The sequence below is a fragment of the Anguilla anguilla genome, chromosome 16 (assembly GCF_013347855.1).
Source record: "Anguilla anguilla isolate fAngAng1 chromosome 16, fAngAng1.pri, whole genome shotgun sequence".
NCBI classification, from domain to species: domain Eukaryota; kingdom Metazoa; phylum Chordata; class Actinopteri; order Anguilliformes; family Anguillidae; genus Anguilla; species Anguilla anguilla.
The window spans coordinates 35,609,992-35,630,811 of NC_049216.1; the positions used below are offsets into that span (position 1 = coordinate 35,609,992).

General features: G+C 45.2%; 1 long non-coding RNA gene across 2 annotated transcripts; it reads right to left on the reverse strand.

Moving 5' to 3' along the window:
• Positions 1 to 313: 313 nt before the first annotated feature.
• Positions 314 to 9,057, reverse strand: LOC118214969. Of its 2 annotated transcripts, XR_004762738.1 has the most exons (5): positions 8,981 to 9,057; positions 7,521 to 7,658; positions 6,608 to 6,773; positions 5,604 to 5,923; positions 314 to 968 (listed from the first exon to the last, which is right to left on the reverse strand). It is a non-coding gene; the product is annotated as an uncharacterized LOC118214969 (long non-coding RNA). The 2 variants fall into 2 exon arrangements; XR_004762737.1 differs by lacking the exon at positions 314 to 968 and having other exon boundaries at positions 5,544 to 5,923.
• Positions 9,058 to 20,820: the final 11,763 nt, after the last annotated feature.

A 20,820-nucleotide genomic window follows, 5' to 3' on the forward strand; every position in this document is an offset into this window, starting at 1 on the left:
CTGGTCTCGAACATGTACTGGTTGTAGCAGACATTGTAATAGGATCACTTAAATACATCTCTCAGGTGAGCCACAACCAATCTTCAGCACAATGCATTCCAGGTGCCATGACCACAGCCAATCAGAATCAGCCGGCTTGGTAGTATAAGGTCTACAGGTATGTAACACCAGAGCTCATTGTTGGATAGCTATGCTTCTTATTGCTGCTACTAGGAAAGGATTTCGAGTATTTTGTCAAAAGTGATCGCTCACATTCAAATTAGTTGGCAAACAGAGGTTGGGGGGGGGGGGGGGGGGGGGGTTGGGATATTAATTTCCATGTATGCAGACATCATCTAAATAGAATTCCAGTATTTGTGAACTTGTAAACTCAAGCTAAGGCTGTAGCCTTATGCAATTTATGGACATCTCTGCATGCAATTTATGGAATTTTGCAAAAGCAAATACAATAATTTGACTAGTAACTATTTATACCTCATATTCAACAAGCACAACATAATGTGCTAAGTACAGCATTTAAATGTGTAATCAAGACATTCTTCACCACTAATGTTCCCCTGTATCCACTTCTCATAAACCCTGCTCGTACAATCTGGACACTACCAGGTCTAATTAAGCCAAAACGGGGCAGAAAACATCCAATTCTCAGCCTATTTTTGGAACGGTCAATTATCTGCAACCGTTGCTTTTAATGCGCGAACTCGACCGCCAAGCGTAGGCATTCAAAAACACCAGGTGGCACACCAGGCTGCTGAGTGGCTCATCGGGTTAAAGCACCACGTCGTCGGCGTGGGTCGGACCCGGACCACGTTGGGTGCTGATGGATTGAGCTTGTTGGGGTGACGCACGGTTGGTGATGGAGGTGTTGGGAGGGTTTAGTCGGTTTGGGGGGTTTCAGCGTTCTCTGGCAGCCCCGCACATAAGAAAGGTCTTCCTCCAACTCCACCGTGTGCCGCCTTGGCTGTCGTCTGCAATGTGAAGAGAAGCAGCTGGTGACACCAGCACCACCACCAGGGGGCGACGTAGCTCAGGAGGCAAGACCGATTGTCTGGCAGTCGGAGGGTTGCCGGTTCAAACCTCGCCCTGGGCATGTCGAAGTGTCCTTGAGCAAGACACCTAACCCCTAACTGCTCTGGCGAATGAGAGGTATCAATTGTAAAGCGCTTTGGATAAAAGCGCTATATAAATGCAGTCCATTTACTATTTACACCAGCTTTCGGAAGTGACTGTGATCTTTACATTAATCCCATGGAATTAGGTCAGTATTACGGGTGATAGGTTCAGCAAGAAACAAGCTTTGTTTAGATTTTATCAAATCGCATTTGTAAAAAGCCACAGAAGCAGGATGAAAGAATGTCACATAATGGCAATTTTTAATTAAAAAGAAGTAAAGCCTTTTCATTAAAAGTTGCAGAAATTCTTTTAAAATGATTACCTTTCGGTGTTGTTGGGAGGGACATACTATTCTAAATGAGGGAATAGAGGTAATTTCTACTGTAAATATTTAGAAACACATTCAATATATAAACGTATTAAATATGAATGTCCTCTATTTCCAGAGTTTAGTATTAATGGGATGCATATAACACCTCCCCCAGTTTTACTTATCCTCACTCTCTCTGAGAAAGGGGGGGGGGGGGGGGGGGGGGTCTGGCCCAAAAGCGCTGCTATCGTCTCCATGGGGGCGAGGAGAGGTTCTGCTAAGTTCTGGGCCCTGTCTATTGTTCAGTCCAAATGTCTGCAACTTTGTACTCCATGAATCCAGTGAGATTGTATCAGCAGAAAAGTTTTCTAGAGTTGTCAACAGAACTTTTTCTCACTATTCACGAGAGACCACAGTGTAGACATCTTCCCAGATACCGCACCATGCTTTACCATCCAGCTGCTGAATTTTTCTGCTTGTTCTTTTCCCTCATCATCCCAGAAAAAAAAAAAAACATTTCACATACCAATCACATTATTCATTCGGTCTCTTACATAGTGTATGCACACACACACACACTCAGTATATTAAATATATATTAAGCAGAGTACATATTTCATACACATTTTAAAATGTTAACATATAGGCTATTCACACTTGATGAATAGAAGGTATACATTTTATCACAGACACAGAACACGCAGGTGATGCCAGCCCGTGAGTTTAGGGTTAGCCCTCACTGCTAGCCTTCACTGCTCTTACGGTTAGTCCACCATGAACTGCAGTCGTACTCCACGCTGACCAGCACGCTGTTCATCTCCAACTCCACCAGCGGTTTTTCTTTTTCAAGACTTTCCAAAATGCTGTAACTTTATACACCCAGTTTCCACGCCATCTTTAATAAATTCTTATTTTACGTAAACTTACAGAATAGTTGTGTTTCAGCCGTTATGGGTGAACGACCCATGTGACAGCAGAGCGAGTTAACACCTGTCCGTCATCCGGGGGGGAAGGGGGGGGGGGAAACTTTCATCTCATATTCATCTTTTGATCTTATGCACAAATTCCATAATTCTACAGCAAAAATAACCATTTTCCCTGGCAGAGGGCAGAGCATCACCAGGGAAGATGCCCAGCGTGTGGTGATGCCTGTGGATCGCTCACCTCAGGAGGGCATCAAAAGCAAAGCATCTGCAACCAAGTACTAAACATGATGACCGGATCCCAGAAATTGCTCATTTGTCCAATTACATTTGCTCTCCTAAAATGGGGGATGGCTATGTGTTCAAAGGGCAGTAATTCCAGCAAAGATCACCCGATATGGACACAGATAAACTCTAATTAATGCTGATGGTGCTGTACTTTAACCCCACACTCGTTTCTGCATATAATCCAGTGCGCTGAAGTGCAGAGCCAAAACAGACATCCCGGGTCACTGTCCCAATACTTCTGCATCTAACTGTACACACAGCCACACACACACTTTTTGAGTACTGAGTGAGTCCAAATCCCCAATTAAACAAAATAATTTTAAATTATATCCAGTCTGCTCAAAATATTAACCCTGAATATAAAATGCAAGTATTCAACCAATCTAAAGGATTCATTCATGTTTATTACTGACAACATCCATTCTATATATTCATGAAAACAAATCACTCAAACCTTGAACATACAGACTAAAAAAAAGCAATCAAACAAAAAAAACAGTAACACTTTAAAATAAGGTCACATGACTTTGTTAACTACTAAGTACTGTATTTGTACATCATTAATTCATGTTAACTACATTAGTTAATGCCAATTTTTTTTAAAAGCAGCTCATTTATTTGTTAATGGTTAATAATTATAAGTTCATAATATTTTTGATGATGTATAATCATATAACCAATTCATAAGTCAATGTATCTGTAAACTACAAACAAAATTTAATGCTTTATTAATGTATTTGTACATAATCTAATGTCAAAAACCACATTCTTAATGCCAATTAAAAACAAAAAAAAAGAACTCATGCATTTCTTAGTGGTTAATAATTATAAGTTTATAATATTTTTGATAATGTATACATAATCATATAATCAATTCATAAGTCAATGTATCTGTAAACTACAAACAAAATCACATGCTTAATAAATGTACTTGCACATCATTTCATCTTAAACTACACTAGTTAATGCCAATTCATGTGACCTTATTGCAAAGTGTTACCAAAAGAACAAAACCATAATATACATATAATCAAACCTGCAATCGATATATTCAAGTAAGGTTTATATGTCCATGAACGCCTTGCATATTGCACATAACTTTTATACCATATATTCAAGAACGGACATACATTCTTACATTAAATGTGCATATTTAAGAGGCATACATTCTACCCAAAACATAACATTCTCAAGAAACAAATCATCTCATTTTCTTTCTATATATATATATAAAAAAAACATTTCAATGTTCAATCAGTCATTTGAAGGAACAAGTTGAACATTCAACACATTCAACACATTTTTTAATCAATATTGAAGAAAATACATGTTAAACATTTCATAAACTCAAGAAAAAAATTAGTGTAAACAATTTTATTTGACTAAAGGTATCTTAAGTTGATTCTACTTAATAAAAGTACTGGCATTATCTCAGATTGCATCCTGGTCTAATTTACTACTTAATTCCATTCAGTGAGTTCTCTACAGTAGCGGCTAAGAGGAGTCACGTTTTTATGGGTGTGAAATGAAAGGCTGAGTAAAACACGTGGCCCCTGGGTTCTGGGCTCGCTCTCGCCTCAAGGTTTCGGTTCAGCAGAGCCGTTTCCTGCACCTCCATTTGTCTGCCTCTACCGACGCTCACCACGGCCTTCTCCAGTACCCCAGGGGTGCGCTTCAAATGTTTTAGGACAGTCCACATTCAGGGCGCAGGGAAGACCATTCATCACTGTGTTAGGGGCGCCTGTCCAATCTGGCTCAACTCCCAGCCCCTCCAGCCATCCCAAAAACAATCTTGGGAAGTGCGCCTCCTCTGCTAGCTCCAGCCAGAATCAGGATCCCAACACAAACAGATACGTGCTCGCTCACTCACACACTCACAAAAATGGGTGCATGCACACACACACACACACACACACATACCACACAAACACACACACACAAAGCCACACACACGCACGCACGCGCACACGCACACGCACACATACCCAAACCACAAACTTCCACCACCTGAAAGGACAGACTAGTGGGAGGGACTTATGGTTGGTATGGAAACGGGCCATAGACTAGGCAGGAAATCTAGTCGCTGTCAGAGGTGGAGCAGAGGGAGCAGGATCGCTCGTATCGTCAGGCAAACGAATATCACCGTGGGAACACTGAGCAGGACTTCCGCCCGACACGTTCAATCTGGAGACTAACAATTCCACGGGTGCCCAGTCGCGAAATATCCCATCGCTAATTGCCCAGATGCACAGGGAAACATTCGCACAGCGTCATTCACTGAACCGCTCAAGCAAACCTGCACGCTCAGCACTTTCTCAGCTTTAACACCTGGTCTCAGCTATTAATTCATAACTCCAAAAGAACCCCAACACCCCAAAGCAAATGTCGGACGTGCACCCGAGTCAGACCGGTGTGAAAGAGTCAAATATAAAACCAGTCCCTACAAGTCCCTGAGAACCTATTAAAAGCCCCGTTTGCTCAAGGCCCACCATACCATTTACTTCAGCATGACGTCAAGCCAGGAAGATTGTCGGCCTGCCAATAGCAGCGTTGTAACCTGCTGGACTTGAGCGTACATTGCGTGCTCAAACCAAGTAAAGTAGTGCTCTGAAACTAGCGCTAGCATTATAAGACGTTTCGAGTGGATTCTGGCCATTCCAAGAAACTTTGCTCTTTAACGGTCAATCAGCTAGCTACACATAGGGCTGGGCAATATATCGCAATGGTAATCATCAGATGTGGCAAGTAACGGTCACCATATGGTCATGAAGACTGTTTGTTGCATTCCATAATTATCACTGTGGTACAGTACATCACCCAGCTCTAGCTACACATATGGTATGAAAACATTTTTTAAAAACGAACAAAAAAACATGAATTACACATTGGTACATTGGTCCTGCCCCCAGACCCGGAGACAAGAGCACAGCTGGCAAGTCAGAACAAAGAACTGATCGTGCAGTACTTACATCTGCATCAGGAGAATACAGGAGTATAATGGAGTTCTGCAATGACAGCATCCCTGTGTGTGTGCAGCTGCAGAAACCATGGCGACTACTGGTCCAGTGCAGCCGCAGAAACCATGGCGATTACTGGTCCAGTGCAGCCGCAGAAACCATGGCGATTACTGGTCCACCACAGGCTCGAAACCATGGCGATTACTGGTCCAGTGCAGCTGCAGAAACCATGGCGATTACTGGTCCACCACAGGCCCGAAACTATGGCGATTACTGGTCCAGTGCAGTGAAGAACGCTCTCAGCTCAGCAGAAGCTAGACCGGCAAATTCTGCTGTGATCCAAGACACAAAACACAAACTCCACATTAAGGCCCCAAACTCCACATTAAGGCCCCAAACTCCACAGCGTCATGCATGCGATTATTCTGCATGGACGTTCTCGTTCCACCAACACGCCAGGATCAGCCTGGTTTTCTAATGTGTGCACATGCTGACCAGAAAGGATCAGCAGCACACGGGGCTCAGGGAGAGAAAGTGCACAGGCTGATCTTAAGAGACAAAGAGTCTGTGCTGCTCTTATCAAAGGTCCAGCCTGGGGACAGGCTACCGATCGAGAACTAAAATAACAATTAAAAGTGTGCTTAATTAAAAGATAAAATGGCATTTCCCAAAGATATTCCTTTTTACCAAGGATTTATACCATCACTACATTATCACTACTTTAATTCAATTCATTAGTTTGACACGAACAATACAAATGAATAATATTTCTAAAAATGTGTCATCTGTAGTCCCTGGACAGAATGTCTTTGGACCAGAGGACTATCAGCCAGGAAAATGTCAAAGTAATTATTGCAACTTTTTGGGTAGCACCACAAGACGGCTGCATGTAGAATTGTGAATATAGGTTGTGAATATTCAAATATCTAATGTTGCCAATGCGTTTCACAGGGCGTTTGGTAAAAGGGAACTGTACTTACAGCACAGCAAGTCAGCAGAAGTCAGGGACACCTCACCTGTCACTCTACAAAGAGGGCGGGCCTTCAGAGCGGTGTGTCCGTCACAAGCGCACGAGGCTCGTCTTCGTCGGCCTCTTTCCTTCACAAAGCGACACTGCATCAGAGACCGGCCAGCAGGGCCGTTTCTACGGCGACGGAGGTGGTTTTCCCAGGGCGTGTCTCTCTGAGGGGGCGCCAAACACGTCCGCGATCACGGACCCCCCCCCATACCCCCCCCCCACCCACCCACCCATGCCCCACCCCCCCCCGCATGGAACACAGCGGAGGGTGCAAAAATAGTGGGGCGTTTCAGATTGGGCTGGGAACTGGATACATACAGCCCCGGGCTGGCAGAAAATATATTTCTATTAAAAAAATAATAATAATATAATAAAATAAAATAAAATCCATCAATCTGAGTGGCTGACTGAAACAAACAACAGTGTCTGCATTTAAAAGATATAGGCTAAGTCAATGCTTAATAGACTCTTCACCATCACCATCATCTGCAAAGTCATTAAAATCACCAGAAGCCAAAATTGGCCAATCTAGTTCGCTTCTTCATCACTCCAAGCTAGACTATTATCACACGTCAGCCCTGCCTGCTCAAAAGCCCCCAGTAAGAGGAGCACTGACACCTACATTGGTCCGCAGTACATACCGAATACAGGAAATTTAATAATTTAATCATTTTCAGATGACCTCATAAATGACCAAAGTACTAAAGCAGCCAGCTGGGCTCCCATAAAATCACACAGACTGCAGTGCACTCAGAGATAGAACTTCTGAAATTCTCTCAATTAACCATGTAGATTTAAAAATTTAAGGGGAAAAGTTTATTTATTTTTATTTATTTATATTCACAGATCAAAACATTTCTTGAAAGAGCATACATAGCCACAGTACAAGCAAGGCAAAGGGCAAGACCTACCATAGAGTCCGCGAATCAGTCCGCAGTTCGGAGGAATAAGCCGCTGGCTTGTTCAGGAGAATACGCGTAACTTGCAGGTCTTCTTCATGAGATCCAGGACAAAGGATTGCACCCTTCTTCCTCGGCTTCATAATCATTCTGCAAAGGGTCAATATTTAGCGTTATTTTACCGTTATATGGCTTACTGCTTATCAATGCCTGATTAACTTTTGCCGGCAAATTCTGCGAGAGCTCGTTTCCACTCGCGCAAACCTCTGATCTACTCTTTCCATTATGTAAAGTATTGATTCTCTCCGCTCCAGTTCATAGTAGTCTACTTTCATCATCTCTACTCGTCTTCAGAAGTGTCACCCACAGCAGCTGAAGAGAGCTGACCAGACTTTTTGTAGGGACCTCAACGTGACTGGTGTTTCGGTAAATGTCAGTAACTAACACATGTACACTTGGAATGTTAGCGTGTACCCAGTTTATTTTAATAGTCAGAATTTTTATTACTATCACTAACAACATTATTACTAACAACAATGACAACAATAAACCGTGTTTTTAAAGCATTGCTAATGTTATTTTTTTTTAAACTACTATATTAATAAAACAAACATTCTTGAACAAAATGTAACTTGCAATTTAAATGCATGTCCGTTACAGGCATGGCAATATTCTATTGGTCTTCCGCTATAACTGAAGCCCATAACCTCGCGTGTGTTGTTGAATTAGAATATGTAATACATCAAGCGCTTTGATATGCCATATAAAAAATAAGCAAATACACACCATTCTAAATCAATGAAAAATGGATGAAATTACAACAAAAAATCACGCGGAATGTTTAATCTCTCCGGGGACGTCATTAAGATTCTGCGTACTTCAAGCTGGCCTTTAAAAGTCAGCAGTGGGCCCGCATTTCCCGGGATCACGCGGTTTCGTTTGTTTAAAACCAAGCCAGCACCAAAGCAAACGCTGCAGGGACGCAAGATATTTTCCCTTCTAGTTGCCTGCAAGGCAACTTCCGCCATCCCCGATTAGGGTTTTCATGTGACGCACTTCCTTTTCTAAGGTTCGAAAAATAAATTGATATATTCCGTCTAGGGTTTAACCGTGTCCATTCCTACACTATACGCAATTCTGCGAGACGCGATTTTTAAAAGTCATATTTTGGTACATCTAAGCACTGCTGTACAAAGGTCACGGTTAACACAACACTTGAAATGTTTCTTACATTTTACTTTTCATTCTTCTTTAATGAAACGATTAGGCTGCGGTTGTTAAGGATTTTGAATATGTTGTTTCGGCGTGTGATCTTTCTATCGGAAGTAGGTTTAAATGAATCAAACTACCTTGGATCAGTTCGTCAAGACTTTCTAAGTCAACAAGTATTGACTGAGGCAATATACCTTGCAATACTGGCTTGCATATTTACATTTGATAACTACCAAACAGTAGTATGATTATTTGCTCACCTACTGTTGTGCTGACGAAGATTACAAACTGCAATTCTGTAGGCCTAATCGTCGACCGTCCACTTTACTCAGGCACTTCCGGCCTATGATCTCGCGAGACATTACGCGATTCCAGAATGAGGATTTTCGTCAACCTGTTACGCTCAATGGGCAGTTACGCGTCATTTCGATTCCCAAACCAGAGTAGAAATGACGCGGAAATTACAGCTATTTGCTGAACTTGAGTGGAGAGTAGACAAAAACTTTATGAACGTTCAAAACAATTACAGTTTTCGAGTTGAGTTGATTTAAACGGAAAGACTCAAAGGCAATTTTGTCAATATAGATATTCAAACGTGTTCATGAAACACCATTGATATACTGTACATTCACATTTATAACAACATATATCCAACATGTTAATTTCATTGATTCAAGAAACACGCACGAACGCAGACACACACGTTAGACATTTGGTAGCAAACCCGCAATGCTTATAACTGAACTTTATTTTTCAAAGCTGTTGCTTTAGAAAAAAAATTCTGACCTGATCTTGAACCCTGAGCGGGGCACAAAAAGTCTTCATCGTGGATCAATTTTAACAGTCAAAGTGCTCTGTCCATGAAAAAGAGCGCATTTTGATTGGTTTGTGCATCGGCCAATGACTGACAACTTCTGCCACTTACCAGGCCCTTATGTGCTCACCAGGATTTGAGCAGAGTGAATGAGGTGAATTTACAGGCCTTCATTCCGCTCTGGAAGTGTACTAAACAGGCCATTCCCCCAATTTTACAGCCATTATTACAACTGCTCCTGAGCCCAGAGATTCTCCCTGTGCCACCTACAGCCACAATTTATTTAACAAATTGGGAGAGCAGGAACCTGATCGCCGCGACAAGGGGTTAGAGAAAGCCGAGGGACCGAAAATTTATCGAGAGAGGGAAGTGGAAACCAAATCGATTAAATTTTAAGAAAGTGGAGAGGGAATGGAGAGGGAGGGAGGGAGGGAGGGGGGGAGAGAGAGAGAGAGAGAGAGAGAGAGAAGCAAGCTCAGGGGTAACATATGGGCCTCTCTTTTGCTTTCTGGACCTTTTTCTTTTACGAGACAAAATGCATTTTCCCCTTGTGCAGCAGAGGGAACAGCAGTTTGTGGGCTGACTGACAGGGGGGGCCTTGCGGGCGAAGAGCTCTCTGATTGGTGGGTCAGACCTCCAGATCATTACTCTTAATCTGACCCCCCCCCCCCCCCCCCCCCCCCCCCAAACACCTCCCCGCCGACCCCCACCGTCAGTTCCACACCTCGATGTGCAAGGCCACGACCAACGGCGTCAGCTCACAAAGACAGACTGATAGTGCTCATTACTGCAGCAAGGTCATTTAGCTGAGGCAAGCAATCCCGCGCTTAATTAGGATGGGGGGTCAAATCCGTAATCAGGAAGTGCAGCATCTGGAGGGTACGGTCACCGTGGTTTCACCAGCCCCCTGAGCTCCCAACCCCCACCACCCCTTCCTGCACGTGCCCTGGGGTTCTGTGGGACACGATTGGCTCCTTGGCAGGGCCGCCTACCTCATCCACACATGTGGGAAGGGGCACCGATGTGATTGGCTGAGGTCACGACCCCTGGGGTCAGAACAAATCCAGTCCCAGTGATAAGCAGGTAGCTCACACAGGTAGGCCTTTCTCTTTTGCTTTGTGTGTCTTGGCAGCAATTTGAACCTTTGTTTTTTTTAAAAAAAGTAGGGCTTTAAAAAACACATTTCAGGAAATTTACACTGTCCTCTTCCAGTGGCAGGATGAGTAGGAGGCCAAAGAGATGGCCTCGAGGGGTTACCTGTGGTGACCGCCCCCACTTTCAGGAATGTTTATGTTTTCACTTTGATTCTGCATTCTTAATTTACCATGTTGTATATAGGACTAATATACTGGAATTAAAGTTAGCCTGTAGCATTACTGTCCACGTAGGCGATGTGTAGAGATGACACTGTCTGCATCTGTATCTGCACCTGCTCGACCAATAAAATCATCTGCATCTGTGCGTGGGTGTGGCTTAAACTGTAAGTTGTGCAAATGAGGAAAAAAAAAGTCATGCTTTCAAGCCTAATGTGCACTGTAATTGTTGTGCTTTCAAAGTGCCAAGCTCCGTGATTCAGCACTGGCACATCATTCAAAAGTATAATGGCAGATAGTTTCTTTTTAAAGCTTTATTTTACAATCAATAGTCACCTACGTGTTTTAAATGATCAGCCATTATATACATCCACATTTTCTAATAGCCCCCATCTGACTGAGGTGAGCAGCAGTCCTCTGGAAACCCAGCTCAACTTAAACGGCTTCCAGCTCTGTTAATTAATAAATGCATCTGTCAATATGTGGGGAAACGCATTAAAGCACGTTTTATTGTGTGCAGTAAATGGCTGCTTTCTTTTCATTAGCTCCTACGGATCTAGCTGATGGACCACCACTCAGCGAGAGAGCGAGTTTTTTTTGCTCTTCTAGTTTTTTAATCACTCGTAAGAGTGACTCGCTCCTGTTTAATGCACTATTTCTTATGTGCAAAACACATATTATTTTCTACACAGGCATGGGATTTCCAGTAACTAACAGCACAATAAAGACAAAGGTCTTCTGAATATCCCCGGCCAGTTTTGGGAAGGCAAAAAGAATGTGTGCTTTATCTGTGCATTTCCAAACAGAGTATTTTGGCTCTGATGCACTATCCACTGTCCACACTGTCCACTCCCAGGAATACTACTAATCCCATTATTAGTAACATTCAAAAACACAAACACGATGCTCGCAAATGTACAACATTTAATTAACCAATGTTTCTGCTGAAAAAAAACAGAAAATAAGAAACAAAAAAAAAAAACCTCACCGTTTATGTATTTTTAAATAAAAATACAGAAATGACATTTAAACAAGCTGTAAACACTTCCTAAATATAACCTAGTGCTACAGGAAGAGTCAGCAGTGGAGCTCAGGAAGAGCATCTCCTCTCAGAATAGACTTCGGGTGCCCTTTCCTGGAACATTCCTGGGTGACTGAAATGCATGTTTTCCAAAAGCAGAGGATTATTCTTTACATTTTCCCTCCTCACACAGTCCCCACACTTTGCTTAAGGCAAACTAGATGTTGTATTACTTGTGAAAAATTACACCCGACATCCTGAGGTCAGGCCGCCACAAGCTGAGCTTCTCCGAGATCGACCTTGAGGGAAAGACACAGAATTGAATTTCGAGGCGCGAGGAGAAAAAAGTAACAATGGTGGAGATGGGGGGGGTGAGAAAGTTTTCAAGAGGGGAGTTGAGGGGGTGGGGAGAGAGGCAGTCGAAGAGAGGGAGAGGGTGAGAGAGCGGGGAAGGATGGCGAGAGAGGGATGGGAGAGAGCGAAGGAGGGGGAGAGAGAGAAAAGAGGGAGGTAGAGAGAAAAAAAGGGAGGGCAGAGAGGGAGAGAGAATAAAGATTGAGTGGGAAAGTGGAGGACAGAGGGATGAGAGAGGGAGGGGAAGAAGGATGGGGAGAGAGGGATGGAGAGAGAGATGGGGAAGGGGGGGAGGGCGGGGGAGAGAAGGATGAAGCGAGTTATAAAGAGGGATGGAGACAGGGAGGGAGGAAGAGAGAGAGATAGAGAGAGAGAGAAAAGAGGGAAGTAGAGAGAGAGAAGGAGGGCAGAGGGAGAGAGTGGGAAGAGGAGAAGGATGGAGTGGGGGGAGAGGGATGGAGAAAGGGAGGGCAGAAGGAGAGAGAGAAGGGGAAGAGGGATAGGGTGAGAGGGATGGAGAGAGAGAGGGAGAAGAGTGGGAAGGGAGGGGAAGTGGGATGAGAGAGAGGGGTAAGAGGGGGGAAAGGGAGCGGGAGAGGGAAAGAGAGAGAGGGGGGGGGGAAAGGAGGGAGGGAGGGGGAGAGAGAGATGATCACAGCTCTCCGGGATGTCAGTGAGGCAGCGAATAGAAGGATAAAGAGAGACCCTGCCAGACCCGGAGAGCCGGAGAAAAACAGATGTTTCATAAGTGAAGTGTCAATCAAGCAGGGGCCAGGAGAAGGGAGGGGAGGATGGGGGGGGGGAGAGGGGAGGAGGGGGGGAGAGGGGAGGACGGGGGGGGGGGAGGGGAGGACGGGAGGACAGGGGGAGAGGGAGGTCAACTTGAGAGGAGTGGGACTCCAGTGGAGAGAAATGCTGTGCTAAACTGTGATGGTAGTCTATGGAAACAGTGCAATGCATTGTGGGTGCTGCACCTTTGATTCCTTCCTCCACCACAGAACCCAATTATATGCATTATAGCTTCAGATAAGCAGACAGAAAGACAGACTGACTGACAGACAGACAGATATGGCTGCTGCGCTCTGCCTCCTGGCTTATGTGTGCCAGGGGCATTCTAGGTATTCCTGTCTCTCCTCCTGAGTCGAAGTCATCCATGACTAAATGCTGCACTGCCTTTCCACATTTCATACACAAGTGCACCGAAATCCTGTTTTTCAGATTCACTCATTCCTGTGAGTTAACCCACATAAAAAAGTGTCAACAGTGAAGGACAAAAGAAAACAGAGGAAAGTGGAGGAGGAACAGTGGAGTACTTTAACAGCAATAAGGAGTGGAGTGATGGAGAGGGAAACGCTGAGAGATGGAAGATAAGTGGAAATGCAGAGTGGAGGGGACAGGAGAGAGAGAATACTCTCCTGGGACACAGCGGAGGTGACTGGCTGCTCCAATGAGTCGTGCGTTTTCGCCTGGATGAGGTCACCTGTGGCGATCAAACAAACGGCCGTCCAGGTGAGGCTTCCTGGCCCCCCCCCCCCCCCAAAAAAAAACCTGCGGGTCCTCTGCATCTGGGTCCCGTCGGGAGAGGGCGGGCCACGGGGTAAGCCACTCAGGTCCACGCGCTCACCGTTTGCATACCGAAGTGCCGAAACCCCTAAAACTGCATGTGCGCGGCGTCCTCTCTGACCTCAAAGAGACCCCCCAGCCCGCCCAGAAAAGTCATCTAAAAAAGCCAATTTCATGCAAGACTGAGGAAAACATTAAAAAAGTTAGACTTATTCGAAAATAAATAATAAATAAATAAATAAATAAATAAATAAATAATAAATTAAAATAAAATAAAATAAAATAAAATAAAATAAAATAAAATAAAATAAAATAAAAAAACGGGAAGAGGGAGGTTTAGTTCTCTTTCACCGCAGGGCTCTCCGATAAGGAGGGTCTGAACGATCCTCAGCGGGTTTGGCGGGAAGCGAAGGGGAAGCGGCCTATCGCCTTAATCCCCCGCGATAGCGCGCGGAAACTCTGTCAGACACGCCAAGCGGAGGAGGGGAGAGGGCTTTCCCACAGAGAAACCCTCACACACTAACAGCAACCCTCACACACTAACAGCAACCCTCACACACTAAGAGCAACCCTCACACATTAAGAGCAACCCGCACACACTAAGAGCAACCTCACACACTAAGAGCAACCCTCACATACTGAGAGCAACCCTCACACACTAAGAGAAACCTCACACACTAAGAGAAACCCGCACACACTAAGAGCAACCCGCACACACTAAGAGCAACCCGCACACAGTAAGAGAAACCCTCACACACTAAGAGCAACCCTCACACACTAAGAGCAACCCTCACATACTGAGAGCAACCCTCACACACTAAGAGCAACCCTCACACACTAAGAGCAACCCTCACACACTAAGAGCAACCTCACACACTAAGAGCAACCCTCACACACTAAGAGCAACCCTCACACACTAAGAGCAACCTCACACACTAAGAGCAACCCTCACATACTAAGAGAAACCCTCACACACTAAGAGCAACCCTCACACACTAAGAGCAACCCTCACATACTGAGAGCAACCCTCACACACTAAGAGCAACCCTCACACACTAAGAGCAACCTCACACACTAAGAGCAACCCTCACACACTAAGAGCAACCCTCACACACTAAGAGCAACCTCACACACTAAAAGCAACCTCACACACTAAGAGCAACCCTCACATACTAAGAGAAACCCTCACACACTAAGAGCAACCCTCACACACTAAGAGCAACCCTCACATACTAAGAGCAACCCTCACACACTAAGAGCAACCCTCACACACTAAGAGCAACCCTCACACACTAAGAGCAACCCGCACACACTAAGAGCAACCCTCACACACTAAGAGCAACCCGCACACACTAAGAGAAACCCTCACATACTAAGAGAAACCTGACATACTAAGAGCAACCCTCACACACTAAGAGAAACCCTCACATACTAAGAGAAACCTCACACACCAAGAGAAACTCTCACATACTAAGAGAAACCCTCACATAGTAAGAGCAACCCTCACCTGTCACTGTCTGCTGTATGACTGACAGACGAATGCTGCTGTCCGGCCCCCTCCGGACGGGAAAACTACCGCTTCTGGAGTTTGACGCAGTGCTGTGACATCATTTTCAAAACCATCAACTAGCATGTGACACATTTATGGGGGCATGGGGAGGGGGGGTAATCTCCTTTCTGTAAACCTGTTCAAAAGACGACACCCTGAAACTGTTTCAGAAAGGAACATTACAGCTGCAGTTCTATAGAAGTGTTATGGTCCAGTTTATTGTGGTCCCAAACGAGCTTAGTCGCTGCTATCACTGAGGTCTTTACAAGCAGAAAACCTAACAATAATCATTCTGTATGTGTATTTTATTTTAAATTAATTTAACCTTCATTTAGTCAGGATAGTCACTTTGAGGTTGACATCTGTTTTGCAGGAGAGCCCTGGAGTCCTCCGGCCTGTGGCCTGTGGGAGGAAACCGGAGTGTCTGGAGAGACCTGCGTGAACACAGGGAGAACAAGCTAACTCTACGCACAGAGGGTCCGGCTGGATGGGACTTGAACCCAGAACCTGCCAGCGACTCGTAGGAAGGAACGAAGGAATGAAGGAATGAGAAAAGTTAGAATTTAGAAATGTCCTTTGGGAAAAAAAAAGCAGTCAAAATATATTCAGAGCAGACAGGTGTAGTTTCATGTGCATATGGGGAAATTTAGCCCCAGGTTAAGTTGTTATTTATTTCAGTTTAAATGGGACTTACACACAAGGCTGAATTTCACTGCCATGTCCAGCTGTTTAAGTGGGGTCTATATCGGCACAGTGGGATCCGGTGATGGTTTGAAATGCCGTACTACCTCCCAGTGCTTCTAGTATCGGCATGGCAACGCGCAGCCTCCAATCCCACAGTGCCACAGAAGTCCCAGTCCAGCAGCTGCGCAGGAAGTGCAACGTGCAGACAGGACGCTCAGGACACAGGAAGTGATGGTTGGCTGGGCTGGGAGGCTCAGGGGTGACGGCGCATCAGTGCTGTGATGAGCACGCTCAGTTGCAGAGGATCTGGTTCCAGCCGGATTCCTTCAGAGCTGGAAGGTCCTCACAGTTAAATGCCTGAGATCACAGGCTCCTCCAGCCTCAGGGACCCTGCCAGTGAAGATCAGGCTCACCGACATCACTTAATAAATACAGTATATATATATATATATATATATATATATGGATATCATTTATAATGTCATTTTTAACATTTCATTTGGTTTAATGTAATATTTATGTGATTTTATATAGGATTTCTTTTAATGCATGCGAGATAAGATTTTAGTATTTTATGAAATGGTTTCAGTTTTTATATTCCCAGGTAAAAAAAAAATATATATAGTTTCTATTTGCTTAAAGGTTTTACTTTTTAAACATATGCTCTATTAAGGGTATTTTAACACAGTTTTTTTAAACGTGTGTGTTAACAATTTATTTTTATTTTTAAAAGCTTGCTCTTTAACATTTTATTGGTGGTGTACGTGGTTTTAAAATGGCACTCGAGGACCCTGGAGATGCTTTCAAAGGCGGCTTCGCGTTCACACGACTGGGTGGCAGCTCACCCCCCCCCCCCCCCCCAACACCCCACCCCCTACGTGCCCCCCCCACCCGGCCTCCTCGCCCCCTATGTGCCCCCCCACCCCACGGGGCAGCCTCAATCTCACTCCAGATGGACTGGGACGGGACAGATAAGAGTGAGTGAGGGCTCTCTTACGACCCCCCCCCTCCTCCACGCACCCCCCCCCCCCTACCCCCCCCTCCCCCCCAAGTCTTCGGTTGGCTGCTCTGACCGCCCTGGATACAGCCTGCAAGCATCTGCTGTTTCTACACGCACGTACCTAAAGGCAACAGAGGCCTGAAAATAAACAAATATTCAATAAATAAATAAATAAATAAATAAATAAATAAATAAATAAATAAATAAATAAATAAATAAACGTATTTTTTTGACGTAACTCAAAGGCCCCTGGGCTGTATCGTTTCGTCTGCGGCCGATTTTCCTTCAGATCAGCTAACGACCGCTGCAGTACCCGAATCAGGAGAAACAAGAGAAACGCTGTTTCTTAAATGCCAAACCACGACCCCCCCTTTCCCCCTTCCCCCCCCAACCTTATGCCTCAGAATGTAGCGTGTATAAGTGCAGCAGGAGACTCAGCTAAGCCAGACTCAGATGATTTTGTTCTCGTTTAGCTGTGGTTGTGCTCACTGCTTTCTGTGGTGGATCTGCGTGTGTCTGTGGTGGACCTGCGTGTGTCTGTGGTGGATCTGTGTGTGTCTGTGGTGGATCTGCGTGTGTCTGTGGTGGATCTGTGTGTGTCTGTGGTGGATCTGCGTGTGTCTGTGGTGGATCTGTGTGTGTCTGTGGTGGACCTGCGTGTGTCTGTGGTGGATCTGCGTGTGTCTGTGGTGGATCTGCGTGTGTCTGTGGTGGATCTGCGTGTGTCTGTTGGTGGACCTGCGTGTGTCTGTGGTGGATCTGCGTGTGTCTGTGGTGGACCTGCGTGGACCTGCGTGTGTCTGTGGTGGATCTGCGTGTGTCTGTGGTGGACCTGCGTGTGTCTGTGGTGGATCTGCGTGTGTCTGTGGTGGATCTGCGTGTGTCTGTTGGTGGACCTGCGTGTGTCTGTGGTGGATCTGTGTGTGTCTGTGGTGGATCTGCGTGTGTCTGTGGTGGATCTGTGTGTGTCTGTGGTGGATCTGCGTGTGTCTGTGGTGGATCTGTGTGTGTCTGTGGTGGACCTGCGTGTGTCTGTGGTGGATCTGCGTGTGTCTGTGGTGGATCTGCGTGTGTCTGTGGTGGATCTGCGTGTGTCTGTTGGTGGACCTGCGTGTGTCTGTGGTGGATCTGCGTGTGTCTGTGGTGGACCTGCGTGGACCTGCGTGTGTCTGTGGTGGATCTGCGTGTGTCTGTGGTGGACCTGCGTGTGTCTGTGGTGGATCTGCGTGTGTCTGTGGTGGATCTGCGTGTGTCTGTTGGTGGACCTGCGTGTCTGTTGGTGGACCTGCGTGTGTCTGTGGTGGATCTGTGTGTGTCTGTGGTGGATCTGCGTGTCTGTGGTGGACCTGCGTGTGTCTGTGAGTCTCCACCCCAGTCTGTAATCTCTCCGCCTCTTGGTCCACAAGCCCACCCCCCGGTCCCCCTCCGTCCACAATCTCTACCCCCTCGTCCATCAATAGGTTGGCATGCGACCTCCATGTTAGTACTCAGTAATTGCGTCAAAGTAATTGTGACAGCCCATGACAGTCTATCTAGCCACCGCCCCCACCGCCCCCACCTCCCCCCCCCCCCCCCCCCAAGAATCAGCTCTGGCGACAGGTCTACCGCCTTGCAAATGTGAAAAATCGTCATGTCACTGCACAAATGAAGCTTTGACATGCGACACGGTAGGAGAAAAAAAAGAACATCTCTCACTCACAGCCAACGTTCGTTTGCCTAACGCTTGTGCCGCGCAGTCTGACGTGTGTCCACACTCGTTAAGATCAGGGTCATTAAGCTGTGGTTCATGTGTCTGACACACATGCGCCCTCCAAACGGAAAACCCCCGATAAATCTGCTTGTTAACCTCGAGCCCGAGGCGGTGTGAGACTTACTAATAAGTATAAATAATAATAAATATCACTTAAATATGTTACTGTGGGACACTGCCGTGCAGCTGCAGCCGCCCGGAAATCAACCCGCCAATCAGACCCGGCGGGCGAGGGTGGGGGGAGGGGGGGGGGATCGGGGAGGTCTGGGGGGGGAGGATAGGGAGGCGGAAGGTCGGGAGGGGGGGAGGGTAGGGGGTGAGAACAGGCATCGGCCTCAGCTATCAACAGAGTTTCATTTTCTTCAGCAAACTAAAGAGCATTATCTTGCACGGAGAAAATATAAAATAAAAAAAATGACTGCTCGAGAACTGGCGAAGAATAATCTGAAAATAACTGAGCGAAAGAGGCAGGGATCTGACTGTAGTTTTGTCATTTCTCTCCTGTCGACGGAGCCGAGCTATGTGAGAGTGGCCTCACACTTACCCTCCATTTTTAAAAGAGTTTCTTCATCCTCCGTTCTTTTATTCCTCTCATTCTGTGATCAGGTGTTTGTGCATGTCTGCGTGCGTGCGTGCGTGCGTGCGTGCGTGCGTGTGTGCGGGCGGGAGGGGCGAGAGAGGGACAGAGGGGAGGAGATTGGCTGCCTTTCAAAATTTTATACTCCAGCTGATAGCAAAGCGATTCTTTTTCATCTTTTTCAGTTGGAGAGACTAGTTTGGATCAATACGGCTTGGCTGAGTATTAAATCACTCCAGAAGTGAGAGCGCTTAGACAGATGCGGGGAGCAGAAAATGGGCTAACAGCATTTGATCGGTGACAGAATTCTCAGCCTTACCCCCGGCCCAAAGGCTGAAAAACGCACCGGATTTCAAAGCTGTGTTTTATACATATTCATTATTCATATTTATACTGCGTGAGTGTGTGTGTGTGTGTGTGTGTGTGTGTGCAAAGGTACTGGGACAGTGTCAACATTTTTGCTGTACTCCCAGTGCACACTGGATTTGAAATAAAACAACGAATATGAGGTTTCATTCTAGGTTATTTACATCCATATTGGTTCATCTGTGTTTCAGAGGAGTTACAGCTGTTTTTATATATAGTCCATATATGTAAATACAAATATATTAATATATATGCACATAGCATATACTTGCGAAAGAAAAAACTTTTCTAAATTAAAGAAACAGCATAATTCCACAGATACAGCATGCTTAATATTCTGGTGATAAAATGCACTGGCATCACTCCCTGCATATCAAGTACCCCAGGAAGCAGGATGGGGAATGATTGTAGTTAAGGCCATTTTGCAAGCGCACTAGTGATCAAAGTATTTTCCTTGAATAAATGTGAAGCCTGCGTTGGTGCTGTTTGGCTTTTATCTTTTTTTATTTTTTATTACGTGCGCGATGATAATCTAAAATTCTTACAATTTTATTTATTTAGAAGATTCTGCTTCTTGCGGTGATTCTGCTACCTGCGGACGAATCGATCCGTTCGTTTATTTTATGTTTTGCGTTATGACTGCTGTTCGGCGTTTTGTGCACGGTGCTCCTCATTGATATTTCTCAAGCACACGCTGTGAAATCTTTATTATACTTCTGTGCTCCTTGCAGAGGCCAAAGAAAATTTTTTTTTTTTGAAAAAAGAAAGTCTTCTTGGGATTGAAAGTCATGGCTTTGCGGTCTGAGTAACTTTACTGCTGCCCAGGTGAAATTGTGCTGTCTGTCATCTCCTTTCAATTACTGCAAGGAAAGACAGAAAAAGAAAAGGATTTTATAGAAAGAATGAGTCGGGGAGTCAAAAGTCTCAGGACTGAAGCTACAGCTGCAGCAGAACACCGGGTGAAAGATTTCTGGGTCACTTAACATTCTGGGTCAGATGCTGTGGACCTGTTTTGAAAATGTTCTCATAATTCATTCATAAAGATAACTAATCCACAAGTGTGTGTGTGTGTGTGTGTGTGTGTGCGTGTGGCCCGATGATTAGCAAAC